This window comes from Chenopodium quinoa, unplaced genomic scaffold (genome assembly GCF_001683475.1).
Source record: "Chenopodium quinoa cultivar QQ74 unplaced genomic scaffold, ASM168347v1, whole genome shotgun sequence".
NCBI lineage: Eukaryota > Viridiplantae > Streptophyta > Magnoliopsida > Caryophyllales > Amaranthaceae > Chenopodium > Chenopodium quinoa.
This window is the reverse complement of record NW_018744080.1, coordinates 5,094,184-5,109,368: the sequence shown is the minus strand read 5'-3', so window position 1 is coordinate 5,109,368 and position 15,185 is coordinate 5,094,184. Positions and strand designations below refer to the sequence as shown.

At 36.1% G+C, this 15,185-nt stretch overlaps 1 long non-coding RNA gene across 1 annotated transcript; it reads left to right on the top strand.

Annotated features, from left to right (window-relative positions):
* The first annotated feature begins 3,581 nt into the window (after positions 1-3,581).
* Positions 3,582-4,736, top strand: LOC110691659. The gene is made up of 3 exons (XR_002505327.1): positions 3,582-3,832; positions 3,973-4,047; positions 4,480-4,736. It is a non-coding gene; the product is annotated as an uncharacterized LOC110691659 (long non-coding RNA).
* The last annotated feature ends 10,449 nt before the right edge of the window (positions 4,737-15,185 follow it).

Below are 15,185 nucleotides of genomic sequence, written 5' to 3'. Positions count from 1 at the left end.
GTTGCTTGATGAAACTTCCTTCAAAAACTTTTCGATTGCAAATTTTTCTTTCCGTAACTTTTTTCTCTCTCTCTTCTTCTTAGAATCACGAGCTTTTTTCTTTGTCTTGTTGTTCATTGTAGATGCTTCCTCACCATCCATACTCATGGAAACATCCCCTTCATCTTGAGGATAGAGCTCAAACCAATGAGGAATTTCAACTTCCTCCTCGTCCATAAGCTTGGGAATCATCATTTTCTCTTCACTAACCTTCTTGCCATCAAAACTTGAAAAAGCATCATCACAATTCTCAAGAACATCGTTAGTTGAAGAATTAATCATGCACACATTATCAATAGTGCGAGGGGAATTAGCACACATAATTCCTTGCACAAGAGACAAAGACTCATGCATTGGTTTCAAATAAAAGCTTTCCTCTTTCTTAACAACTCTCAAGGTAATACGGCCTCCTTTCACCTCTATTAAGGCTCCCAAAGAGGCTAAGAAAGGTCTTCCTAAAATGATAGGGATATGGTCATCTTCCGCAATCTCAAGCACAATGAAATCAACGGGAATAGTGAACCCTCCTATCTTAAGAGGAACATCCTCAACTCTCCCCTTTGGAATCATAATAGTCCGATCGGCCAATTGAAGGGTTATGTTAGATGGGAGGAGCTCACCTAGCTGGAGTTTCTTGAAAATGGAATAAGGCATGACGCTCACACTAGCTCCAAGATCACAAAAAGCATTATCAAACATTTTTTCCCTTGATCTCACATGGAATACAGTGTTGGGGTTTGGTAAGTCCAACTTACCGCGGAAATGACCCCGACCCAAAGAACCACTCGCAGTTGATAAAACCATAAAGCATAACAAATAAACAAAAAAGGGTAGAATCGTAGTTTACTTTTGACACGTGCTACGCCCAACCTAATGGGCTCTTACTTGAAAGCTTTAGCTCCGCTTACACGAGAGCCTCCAACAGTATCCACCCACAAAGGATGAACATTGACTTTTTAGGTCCACTACCTTGGAGTTAGCAAGGTCTGACCAAAACCCGAGTGATTAAATGAGTTCAAAGGTTTTCACAATGGTGATGCCTTTTTCAACTCACACTCAAGTAATGAATTCTCAAGCCGTGCTTTGGCTATTTATAAGGAAGGATAGCTTGTGAATTCCACTCATCTTTCAATGTGGGACTTTTTCAAAAAAAGATCCCATATGGAAAGATTGATGAATTCAATCCTTAGTTAAATAAACCAAGGAATAAGTAACAAGTGTCACATGGTTAGGTGAGGACCACTTTCCTACTTGCTCCCCAAGGCAATTCACATGCAATGTGAACTAACCATGTGTCACCCAACCTTGAGCCCCAAGTTGGGTTCGGTTGGGCAATTTTATTTTGGCCCATGTCCATGACCCGTAACCCGGTTCCACTGCCTCTTGCCACACATGCTGCAACCATGGTGCGTTGCCACTTGGCGGCTGCCACGTGTGCTGCCACATGGCGCCTGCCACTAGGTGGCTGCCACTTGGCGTATGCCAACGTGGCTGCCATGTGTGCTGCCACGTGGCACGCACCTATTGGGCGCGCTTTCCTAACCTTTTGCGTGGCTAGGATTTTACTTGTTACTTGATGCATTTTCCCGTCTCGCCAAATCCTAAATTTTGGCTCGACATTTGAGATTCTCCAACGCTCTATTTCGACGCTCCGAGCTCGAATTTCCGACGTCTAAATATTTAACACTCGGGCGACGAATTAATTCGTCGAGTTGGTTCGTATATTTGCTAAGGTGTGACCCGAATGGTTCGGTCAAGATTAAGCTGTAATATTAATTATATATTAATATTACTGATCGGAAGTGGCCTCCACCCAGGCATTCCGATCACTTGAGCTTGCTGAATATATTAGCTTTCTAATAATTCTGAACCCGCTATCAGAATAATACACTTGTTTGAAGGACACCATTCCTTTCATAGAGAAATTACCCGGATCCTCCATTTTCTTGGGCAACTCATTATGAATGAAAGCACTACAACAACTCCCAACATCAATCAAATCAACCTCATTACACATTCTCTTCCTGCTCAAAATCTCCTTAAGGAACTTAGAGTACCTAGGCATTTGGGTAATTGCATCGGTGAAGGGGATAGAAAGGTGAACTTCCTTGAGCATAGCAAGAAATTTTCCAAATTGCTCATCAATTTTGTGCCTCAAGAATTTTTTTGGGTATGGAAGGTCGGGTCTCCACACTTCCTCACGCTCTTTCTCACTACTCCTCTTTTTCTCTTGCACCTCCTCATAACTCACACTCTTAGACACAACCTTCTCTACTTCCTCTCTTGGGTCACTCCTCTCCTCATCCTCCTCAATGGACCTTGAAACTCCCTCATTAAGAACTCTCCCACTCCTAGTGGTGATAGAATACACGGGTTTCTTAGGTTCCACTCCTTGAGAAGGCAAAGAGGATGGACTAGCACAATCCTTTAGAGTGTTGGCTAGTTGGGTTATTTGTGTCTCAAGCATTTTGTTATGAGTCATCATCGCATTAAATTTCTTGTCACTCACCGCCATATATGTGTTGATGATCTTGGTTTGGTTATCAATCATTTCTTCCAAATTTGTCTTAAATGATGATGGTTGGGAATAAGAATTTTCACCATTGGCTTGAGGCTTTGGAGCAAAACCGGGTGGGGTCCCCTTTGGTTGTGATTTTGAAAACTTCCCCCATTTTGGTTGTTCCAATTGCCTCGTCCTTGACTATTGCCACCATTATGGTAATGGTTACCAAAGCCTTGAGATTGACTTTGGTTTCCATACCCATGGCTTGGGTTTTGATTACTATAACCTTAGTTGTTATAGTTACCTCGGAAACCTTGGTTTCCTTGATTCCTATAGCCTCCATTGTTGTAGTTATCGAAACCACCTTGGGGGTGAGAATTCCTATTGCCAAAATTCTTAGGTCCATCAAACCTTTAACCACCATAGGCATTATACACAAAGTTCACATGTTCACATTCATTAATTTCAACATCATCACATCCATCAACAAAAGTTTGAGAACACATGGAAGAATCATGATCATAAGATCCACAAGAATCACCAAATAGACAACCACTTGGCATGTTATTGGAAGTAGAAGGAGAAGAGTTAGAAAGTGTACACTACAAGAAAATTGATTTTGCGCAACGACAAAAATGTGTATGTGCAACGAGATTAAATTTCGCTGCCCTTATCTCGTAGTTTGGGCAACGAATATTTGTTTGTTGCCCATTACTACTATTGGGCGACGAATAGATAGATTTGTTCCCAAGTTAAGATATAGGGCAACGAGCTAGTATTGTTTTTGCCCAAAGCAGTTTTAGGCAACAAAGATTTATTTCGTTGCCTAAAATGTTATAATTTGCAACAATGGTTTAACATTGGTTAGCCGAAATAGAGACCAAGGACAACAAATAGTTGAATGTGTTGCCCAATACACTGGAAAATAAAAGGCGGAATTTTTTTGGGTTTGGCTCGCTGGTGAAATTTCGAATTTCAAACCACTGAAATTTTGTGAATATATAACAAAAATTTAGTTGAAGTCCCAAAAGACATCCCATATCTCCTTTCCCACTAGAACCCTAACCTTGTTTCCTCATCTTTATTTTTCTCCTTCCTTTCCATGTTCATCTTTAATCTTATTGACGGTGACGTGCAAGGAATGGGGCCGGAGTAGTGGATGCTCACAAAACATCCAAGTCTCGCCTCCTCGACCACCACCTACCCTAGCCGAGTTCTCAATTTTCGCTCTCCTTTAAATTGTGACGACCCAACTGTTTACTAGTTCAAGGCCAGGGCTTAATAAATCTGGTTCGTTTCATCTTGTTTTTATTATTATAATTTATTTTAATTAATCAAAATTCAGTCCTATAACACTTTTTTGTTTTACTTTAATCCATGTTTCCAAATCTTTGGTAACTTTCACAGTGATGTTGGATTTTTTATTACAGGATGATTTATGCATTGAATTAGTTTACTTCAATTCGCAAAATATCAACCCATCAATATATACTAGCAATTAGCAGGTAAAGTAATTCTTGCTCTCAAATTCTCACTTTATATCATTATCTTGTAATTAAAAGTATTTTTAATTTTTAAATTTGTGCCTTTTGATTGATTAATCTTGACTTTATTCATGTGGAATTGTACTAGGATTAGGATATAGCAGGATAAACTATTGAAAGTTTTATCTCTTTAAACTGTTACCAGCATGTTTATTCGATAATATTTAAACATAAACATTTTCTACTTTCTAAATATACTACGTTCTAGCAAATACCCATTGTATGAGTCATCTTCTAATTTTTGTAACCTTTTTCTTATAAACAATAGCCAAAACTTTGGTTATAAAATAAGTATATATAATATATTTCTCAACTAGTTATTCTTTTGATTTCTTATTATCAACATGTTTTTGTTCTTAATTTTAATTTAATTCTGCTCATTATGTTTTATAGGTGGATGTTGATTGCATATGGACCCATACTACTTCAAATGATTAACGATGAAGGACAAGGAATAGAGAGATGATTGAAGATTTTTTTAATTGTACTTTAGTTATTAGAAATGAGGATTTTTTTAGCAATGCAAATTTAAGATTACCAATGAGGAATATGAATTTACTATTTTTGTGAATTATAGATAATTTGTTATTAACTACAGTACAATTCATATTTGTAAAATTTTAATTCTTTAATGATATTTTGTAAGTAATTGTTGCACCTTGAAAGATATACATATAGGATTAGTATACTCTTATACAAGTTTTTATATAGATGGCGACGAATATGGACTTTGTTGGCCGAAATTTGACATTGGGTGATGAATCAAACAATGCCCAAAACCACAACAAGTTGAGTGTTAGCCGCTTTGGGTGACAAAAGATTAATATTTGATGCACAAAAGTACAAAACAGATTGGATAACGAATATACTTGACGCCAAAAACAAATTTTGGGCAACAAAATATTAGCTTGTTGCACAAAACTGATCAACGGCAACGAAAGTATTTGACGCCCAAACACAACTATGGGCAACGATAACACAATTCGTCTCACAAAGTAGAAAGGGCGCCGACCCTTGTGTGACGACCCCACGACGAGTTCAACTTTGTTGCACAAATATTTGGTCGACGAATATCGGTCTTTGGGCAACGAGTTCTTTTGTCGCCCAATCTACTTTTTCTTGTAGTGGTACCTCTCCCTTTGGATTGGGAAGGAAGACTCAATGAATTTGTAGAAACACTCGCAAGCTTTTCTTTGATCGATGTCACTTCCTTCCCTAGATTTGAAACTTGGGAGGACAAGTTGTTAATCGCGTTGAGATGATCCACCGAATAAACCGTCGAGCCACTCTTGCTCGTAGACTCCCTCTCTCCCTCTTGACAATCTCTATAGTATCTCACCACATCCTCAATTATGTTAACTACCTCTTTTTCCGTCCTATTCATTATAGGACCTACGGCTTCTCAATCTAGGCATGACTTGCCTTGGGCACTCAAGCCTCCATAGAAGATTTGTATCACTTGATAGGTAGGAATTCCATGATGTGGGAACTCTTTTTGGTACTCCTTGTACCTCTCCCATACTTCATAGAGATTCTCATTAGGCCTTTCTTTGAATCCTTGGATCAAGGCTCTAGCCTCCGCCGTCTTCTTTTGTGGGTAAAAGCGAGACAAGAAAGCTTTTGTGACTTCATCCCATGTCCTAAGGGAATTGGGCTTAACCTCCTTATCCAACCACTCTAAGGCACGACCAATAAGAGAAAAGGGAAACAACTTTAGCCAAATGAACTCTTGAGAAATGTCGATCACCTTGATAGTATTACAATACTTCTCAAATTCCTTTAGGTGATTCAACGGGCTCTCACTCTTGGCTCCACTAAATTGCCTCCGTTCTATCAAAGTAATCATGGCCGGTCTTATTTCAAAATCGTTCGCCGGTGTTGTAGGTGGAGCAACGTCGCTCTCAAACCTATAAGCACCGAGAATTCCCAACTCCTTCAAAGCTACTCTTGGATTCTCTCCCATGACTTGCTCTTCTTCTTCCTCAAACTATTCTTCACTTGAGAAACTTAGGCTCAAAGATCGGTTGGCTATCCTTCTTCGTGAAAGAGTTCTGTCAATTTCCGGATCCAAAGGAACTAAGGACCTATCACGAGTTCTACTATGCATGCAAAAACTCAAAAGAAATTTTTAGTAACGCGGCTACAAGTGTAGCCTAAAAGAAAGAAGAAAAATCTTTTTGTGTTTTTGAATAAGATGGAATAGACTCAACAACAATACACAATCACAACACCGTTCCCCGGCAACGGCGCCATTTTGACGAGGGTCGAGACTAGGTCGTTGAAACTAACCCCTACCCAAGGCCAAACAAAATTTGTAATCTCTCAACACACCCTTACACAAGTATAATGGTAAGTTGAGGGTCGAACCACTAAGGAACGGTGGGCGATTATCTATTGCCTAAGTCAAGCTACTCCGAAAAAATAGGGTGTAGGTATGTAAACTAGGACAAGGATGACTAAACAACGAATTGAAATCAAGTATGTAAAACTCTAGGGCTAGGATCCACATGCAATCGTAACGGATTCAACTAATTGGGAGGTCAAAGTGACTAAGTCAAGCAATGAGAGGGAAGACCAATCATGCAACCAAAAGAGCATATCAAGCTATTTCCTAGAGGTCTAACTAGCGCCAACTACGATAAACTCTTGCTAGGAACGTCACAAGACACCTCAATCGTTAAATGCAAGCCACAAATCAATGGTCCGTATCAATGTGAACTTACAATACAATCTAGTGTAACAATCAAAGTTAGCTACTCTTTAATTAATCACACACATGCACATGATCATCAACCAATTTAATCACTTAGTCAAATCCATCAATTTTCCCCAATTAGCATTAATCCATTACTCATACATGCTTCACCATTACCCTAGCAAGCAATCTACTCACTAGCAATTGAAATTAAGATCAAAACAACACTAAGCAACAAATTCGTCATGATCAAATCAAACAACCTAAAATCAAACACAAATCAATTAAACTTCAATCAACCTAGAACATTCAACAAAACAATTGAAATAAAACTAAAGATAAAACTAAAGATTGAATTAAAGAAAAGTAATCCTTACAAACTTGATAAAAAAATCAAAGGAAATGAAGAAATCTTCAATCATCAACAATCCACCATGAATTTCTCTCTCTAAAAACCTAGAGTTTCTCTCTCTAAAATCTCTCTAATTATGATCTAATTGTGATATAATCTATTCTCTAATTGAGTTCTCCTCCTCCCAAAAATAGAAGGAAAAACTATATATAGGAAAGATACAAAAGAAGAGTTAGTTAGATCGTCCCGAAAGAAACCCCGGAAGGTGAGGTCGCATCAAGGGAGAGGCGCGGCTGCGAGAAAAAGGGGACGGAACAGAAGCCCTGGTAGGCGCGCCCGCGCCACCCAGGTGTGCGGCCGCATCAACCTCGAGCGCGCCCGCACCTGGCAACAGGGGAGCCCCCCTCTTCTTCGTCATAGCTCATCCTCGTGCGCTCGTCTTGGTGATGATGATGAACACTAAGGTAGGAAGTCTTGAAATGGCTATTTTGGTGGGTTCATGCCAAATATGATGCCCGCACCGCATGCATGCACCGATCTCATGAACTTGCTCCTTGCATTCCTTCAAACTTGAGCTCTAAATGACAAGTAAAAGGCATCCAAAGTGATGAGAAATATGAGAGGAAGGCTCGGGAATCCTTGAAACACGATCATAACCTGAAAATACATGAAAAAAAGTAAATAAAAGGGAAAAAGACAAAATAAACAAAGAAATGCACAAAGAAAAAAAAAACTAACTAAGGAAAGCACAAACTGAAGAAATAAAGAACAAAACTAAGGAAACCTAAAGAAAAGAGCTATAAAATAGCATGAAATTCATCCTAAAAGAAGCCAAATGAGTGCCTTAAATAACACTAATCAAAAGGTTTTAATTTCTGAGGGTTTGGTCACAACTCACAAGTCTCTATTTCAATTATTTAATTTAATTATTTAATTTTTTTTTTCTTTGAAGTTACTAACGCGTGTATTTTGTTATTAGAAAGAGGTACGTGGAATCCAAGTAAGTGATTTAATTGATTTATTGTTATTATGATATAAAATCATGTCTAGGTTGTTATTATGATTCCTAGTGTCATTTTAGGGTGTTTTGATCTTCCTAGTATCATGTTTAGGGTAAAGAATAAGTTCCTTAGATCAATTATGATTTCTATGATGCCTTTTATTGTCTTTTCTAAATATTCATGTTAGTATCATGTTAGGGCTAAATCTTTGATTTTTGTTGTTTAGTGACATGTTAGGGTTTGTTATTAATCTTGTTAGTATCATGCCTACGATCTTGCTTTTATTATGCTTTATTTTTAACATGAACATGATTATTTTAATTATAATTGTTATTATGATTATTATTATTTTTCTTGATGCTTGTTATTATTTATTGCTTAATAACACCTTTTATGCATGTTTAAAGGGTATTGGTACTTGTAATCACGCTTAATAAGATAATTAATAAACTTGTTTAGGGTTAATTTGATTATAATTCAAGTGATCGCCAATAATAGTTTTGTTTGTGCATTAATATTCAATCAACATAGAATAAACGGGTTTAGGGTAAACCTAATGATTGCATGTTAGTCAGAAAGCGCACATGAATACGATCAGAATAAACTAGAGGCCTATTATTAAGGCAGGTTCAATCTCTTTTAGGTTGGATTTGTACCTTCATCCCCGAACTACCAGTTATGGTTCCAGACCTATTGGAGTTGACGTTCTCCTGGATCGTTAAGGGGTGTAACCTTCACCCTGTGAACGGTTTACAAGTTCCTAAAACTTGTTGGCGACTCTTTTGCTCTAGCTTCCTTCCCTTTGGACGCCACCATGCTTTAGTGTATGATCATAGTGGGGTTCAAATTTGGGGTAATGCTTGAAATATTCCCTACACCCGCCTCCTTATAGCAACTAGTCCACTGTAGCAAATCAGCTGCCATTCTTCTCCAATGTGTCTCCAAACTCCTCATAGGTCTTGGTGGGAGAACATGCGGTTTCTCAGCTTGTAGTTTACTGTAAGCTGCATGAACTTATTGCCAAAGTTCGGATGCCTTTTGGCTCGTACCACGAAGCGCATCATCACTTATTTTTAGGTATAACCCATTTAGAGCTTCATCCTCAACAACCGACCAAATGTGACTCACTTTAGTGAGTGGTTGATTGCCCGGATTCCTTGGAGGTAGTGGAGGATATTGTGGTTTATCAGGAACAACTTCTTCTTTCCTAACATCATACTCAGAGTTTCTCCCTTCGATAACGGTAGGAGTTTGTTGCTCATTATAAGTGTTTTCATTAGGAATTTGTGGAGGTGTTGGTTGATGAACCAAATTTTGAGAAGTCGGATTTCCAAATCTTTGGAGGAATAATTGAAAATTGGGACTAGTGATGAAATCATCACCTAAATCAAAAAAATGTTGAGCAAGTTGATAGTAATTAGGGTTGTTTGGATCCATTAAATTGTATAATAAATTAACAACAATAATAAATGCTTAAGAGGCACCGAAATTAAAATAAAACGTTAATAACGTTTTAGAAAATATTAGAGTACTAAAAACATTATTTAACAATAATATAAAAAAAAACATTTTTTGAACTTTATATTAGATAATAAAAAATTAACATTACTTGAATTGGGATAAAAATAATAATAAAGAGTGTGTTTTTGTGATTTTTGAAAGTAAAACATAATATTATAATTAAAATATCGTCAATAACGTTTTTAAAAAATATTACAGTGTACTTAAAAAATTAATTAACAATAATAAACCAAAAAAAAAATACCTTTTTGAACTTTATATTTGAAAATATAAAATAAATCTCACTAGAATTGGGAGTAAGAATAATATAAAGTGTTTTTGTGATTTTTGAAATTATGCCAAAATATGTCAAAATGGATCTCTATTTGTAAAGAAAAAAAATTATAACCGTTGGTGACTTTTTTTTTTTTGAATTAAAATTCGTACAAAATAGCTGTTTTAAATTAATTACCGTTCAAAACGGGTAACAAAATCTGATTGGCTTAAAGAGCTGACAGGGACGCATGTCAGCTCCCCATACGCTGCACTAACGCGCCCCTGTTAGCCGTACATTTAATTTTTTTTTGCTTCCCAGCACTCAAAACGCGTCGTTTTGGGTTGTGGGTCTTCTGTGACCTTCCCAAAACACGTCGTTTTGGGGGTGTGGGAAGCAAAAAAAAAAAAAGGCGCCACTTTGGAGGATTTTTGGGGACCACGATTTCATATTCATCTCCAGTTTTGCTCATCCTATCAGCAAATTGTAAAATACTCATGAGCATTTTTTATTCTCCTCATTGATATAGTTCCATTTATACAATTTTTGCTCACCATTTTTGCTCATGAGAAAAAAGTTCTCCACTGTTGTGAATGCTCTGATGGTGGCGTGTTGTAGCACAGGGATGTGCGGCACTCTAAGAGCCAAGAATGAACTAAACATAAACCATTAATGCACATAAATATTATGGTAGATGATAGAGAAAGCAACTGGAGAAATAAAAGATAAAAATGGAGATCAGATTTAAAAAAACAAGAAAAACAAAGCAAGGGTGTGAGGAGTAGAAAGAGTGGCTGCAAAACATGAAGCTACAAATGATGAAAAGCTAAAAATGAAACCCTAAAGTCCTAAACTAGTTGTACAATTGAAAAGCCCACATTATTTATTACTACCTCCGTTTCTTTTTAGTTGACACGTATTTTTTTTTAATAAGTTTTTTTAGTTGACACGTTTCCTTTTGGGGTAACTTTTTTACCTTGCATTTACAAGCTACCCCACTTTCTTTTTCATTCTCTCTCACTCTCTCTCCTCTCCTTTATATATGTTCCTAAATCAAACGTGTTAACTAAATAGAAACGGAGCAAGAATTATTTTCTTCTTCTTCAGGTACTAGCGGGTAGTCGGGTACCCGATTGAGTCAGCTACCGGCCCATATCTCAGGTAAATTACCGAGTCAGGTACCCGGTCCGTAAAATTGGAAATAGTTCTCGAGTTACCCGTCGGGTATTTTACGAGCCATCGGGTAATTGGGTCGGGTGAAGTGGGTCAGGTTTTTTTTTAATACCCTTAGTCGTATATGATATCATCTTTTATGACATTGAATCCCTGATTTGCCCTCTTTTTTTTTTGAGATAATAACCCAGTTTTTTTACCTTGTTTATATTGATATTCATGAGAATATTTCATTAAAAATAGCGTAGATTTAATCTAGTAAATTATCAAAAGACAAATTTCGGTATCATAACAAAAAATACGCCATGAAATCCTAGAAATATTCTAAAGTTCTAAAATTGAAAATATTATATTATGAAAATAAATAAAAACCAAACCATAAATTACAAAAAGTAAACACATTCAATCTTGTATCATCATATCATCTACAAAAAAATAAAAATTAAAAGCATATCAGAAGTTTAATATGATGCAATAAAACAACCTTTTCATATCATCTAAAAATGACATGAAAATAATTTTCGTTAAAAAGAACATATTCCCATTTTTCTAAAATTAGGGCAGCCAATGCGCGCGTTACGCGTGGGGTGGCTAACCCTTTCGGCTTAATTTTTATTAGCTTGTGTTTGAACTTCACATGGAGTTAATTACACATGATTTAACAATGATCAAAAGTTAACAAATAAGTTGAAAATGAACTCTGAGTAAATGCTTCTCAGAATTTAACTTTGCTAGCTCCACTTGTAGCCTTTTTGTTCACCCTTGATTATTCCCTTGAATCCCTTCTTGCTTTCTTCCCCTTTTCACCATAGTTATTTTGGTTTCCTTTCTTTCTAGTACATCTACTTCGTCATAATCATAGATAAGTTTCATTAGTCTCAATGTTCTTTAAACATAATTATGGATAAGTCGTTAATTTTGACCTTCACAAAATAAAGAAGAAAAAAACGCCCACATTAAGCAACAACCTTTAGTTGTCCAGTGACTAATGTTATCATGTAAAATCACAATGAACTGCAATTAAATATAAAAGTTTTAAAGGGTTTTTCTATATAGTGCCCCTGAGGTATTAACTTTTCCAAGATGTGCCCACCCATTTTAAAATTCCACGTTGTACCCCCAAGGTACCTTTAGTGTATATGATGTAACCTTACCGTTAAATTGTCGTTAACTATTGCCGTTAGTGTTTCACCGCCAAAACTCAGACCTCACGACCCACCACCCTCCACCCACCGATACACACTAGGCCACCTGCGATCCGAACCCCATTAGCGATGCCTACCATCACCCATCACAGTCCCACCACCACAGGCCCACCACCACCTAGTGCACCACCAAAGAAAGTGTTAGAATGCAATGGAGGAATTTAATTCGACTTCGAATTGAAATTTTGACAAATTGGTTTAGGGATTTTGTTTCATTGGATTCAAATTGTAAAATTAAGTTGTTTATTGTTGTTTTCGTTTTAAAATCAAAGAATTTGGTTCAAAATAATAGAAAACCCTAATTTTCCCCCCAATTTGATTTTAATTGTTAAATCATCAATTAAATACACAAAACTTGTTTTAATTGACTTTTCTAATGAAAATCTGCACAAATATGGTTCAATTAGTCGAAAATCTGGGCATGTAGAATCAAAATTTAGGCTTTAAGCTAAGAACGACTGTGGAGATTAGGGTCGATGAGTTGAGAGAGAAGGAGAGAGGAGGGTGACGCGGGTGGTGGTGGGTCGAGGAGAGAGGAGCGCGACTCGGTGGTGTGGCTGGGGGTGCGGCGGTGGTGCGACTGGAGGTGTAGCGGTGGTGTGGCTGGAGGTGTAGTGGTGGGCAGTTGTGACGGAGGAGAGAGAGGTGTTTGGGTTTTTTTTGTTTTTTTTTAATTTGTTTATTTTTGAAGTTAACAGAAAGTTAACTTTCGTTAATGGAGGGATTAAGCTAGGGTTACATCATAGACACTAAAGGTATCTTGGGGGTACAATGTGGAATTTTTAAAATGGGTGGGCACAACTTGGAAAAGTCAATACCTTAGGGACACTATATAGAAAAACCCATTTTTAAACTTTATTATTCCATTCCCCATTTAATTTCTTATTAATTGATGGGTCTTTCAAATTCATCCATCTAATGGAGTCACCAAGCTAAGATTGAATTGCTAGGAAGATTGTGAGATAAAACAAGAAAAGGCAAATAACCAAATTCATCATTCTTCTTATTATCATTCAGTATTAAAATTTCAGGCTATTAATTTCATTTTTATGTACCCACATCCCATTAACACTCCACATCCTTGTTAAAGCCCCTCATTTACCTCCTCTTAAAATACTACAATGCAATTGCAAATGAGCTAACAGTACCACTTAAATTTGGTAATACATATTATAATTTGAAATTAAGCAAACGGAAACTTGTAGATGATAATCAACTCAATCTTCACATTGAAAATTTGAAAGCTCTTAAAATTATCCTAATTTGTACTACAATATATAGCAAGGGTGAAACTCTAAGAAGCATATTAATTTTATAAATGTATGACCAATTGGAAACTTATTTAACTAATCATCAACTAGACAAATGAGATGAGCAATGACAACAAAATCATAAAGCTAAACCATAGATTCGAAGACAGTGAAGCCTCTTTTATAGAGAATTCAAAACAATATGATGTGATACAAAGAATATACGAAGTATAAGTAATTTATAATATATTATTTAATACTACTTTCCTTTCCATATAAGTATAACAAAAAAGAAAAACTGAATCAATGGATAACAAAAAAACAACATAATCAAACTAATCGATCTCTAATAAATTGGGCAAACATCGACCGCGAATAGGTCCTTCCACGCCATTTATTCTTTTTTCCGCTATTCTTGAATTATTTCTTGGTATTGTCAGTTTTTCTTGGCCCAATTTGTTTTTTTATTGTAATTGATTCCCCTATTTGATTTTAATTGTTATTATGTAATTTTGAGATTGTGGAATTAAGTACTTTAATGGAGATGGTGCACAGAGATGGAGAAGAAATAAAAAGTAAAATATTCAAGAGTAATCAGTTTTTCAAGGAAGGTGAACAGAGAAAGGAGAAAGAAAGCTCAAAACTCATAAATGGTTAAGAAAATGTACGTACAATTTCCCAAAGAGAAACTATAGGGAAAATTACAAAGTTATATATGGGGGTAGAAAGGTAAACAAACATTTTAAGGAGGTATAATGGTCCGTGCATTATTTATAAGAGCAATCTTCTACTTTTTATAAGGTAGGGATTAACACAAGTATTTATAAATAAGAAATTCAACCTTTTACCACCATAGGAAAACTCGATAAAAATCTAAAAATTGGTTTTCACCACCAGCCGTCAAGAAATTCGATTAATGTAATCAATTTTTAATTTTGATTTTTGTGCCAAAAAATATCAAAAGAGATAAATATCATTTTGGCCCCAACGAGCCTGATTTGAAGTCAAATTGAAAAAAAAAATATAAGAAGTGTCTCGTTTTGTTTATTATTAATGCCTCTGTTTGCTTGAAACACACCAAATGTGATAGCCATGTTTTTTAAACAAAATGGTCCCTAAAACTCTAAAAACCATGTATTTGACATGAAAATCAAAGATAAATTTATATTTCTATTAGATTTAATGGATGATTCTTGACGGTAGGTGGTGAAAAACATTTTTTTTTTGTTGGGTGTTAGGTTTTTTTTTTTTTTTTAATAATAAAAAAAAAAACACCAGTATGTAGGTGGTAAAAGCTAATATCTGGGGATGGCAATGGATCCAGATCAATTTTGCACGGATCTGGGTCTCCAAATTTTGGACTCGTTGGATCCGGGTTTGATTCGGGTCATGCTGAAAAAAAGGATCTGGATCCGGGTCTGGCCCCTAGACCCAGATCTATTTACCCGTTTTTTAATTTTCCTATTAAAAAAAATTAAAAATTTTTGTTTCTTTATTAAAAATGTTGATGACGTTAGTAGTGGTAAAAATTTGCCCTTTCAAAAGACAAATTTTGGATGCTCATATCGGATACATCATTGTTCTTTATTTACTTTGTGTTTATAAATTAGTTGTATAACGTTAATTTAGGTTGAACTTAATAACATGAT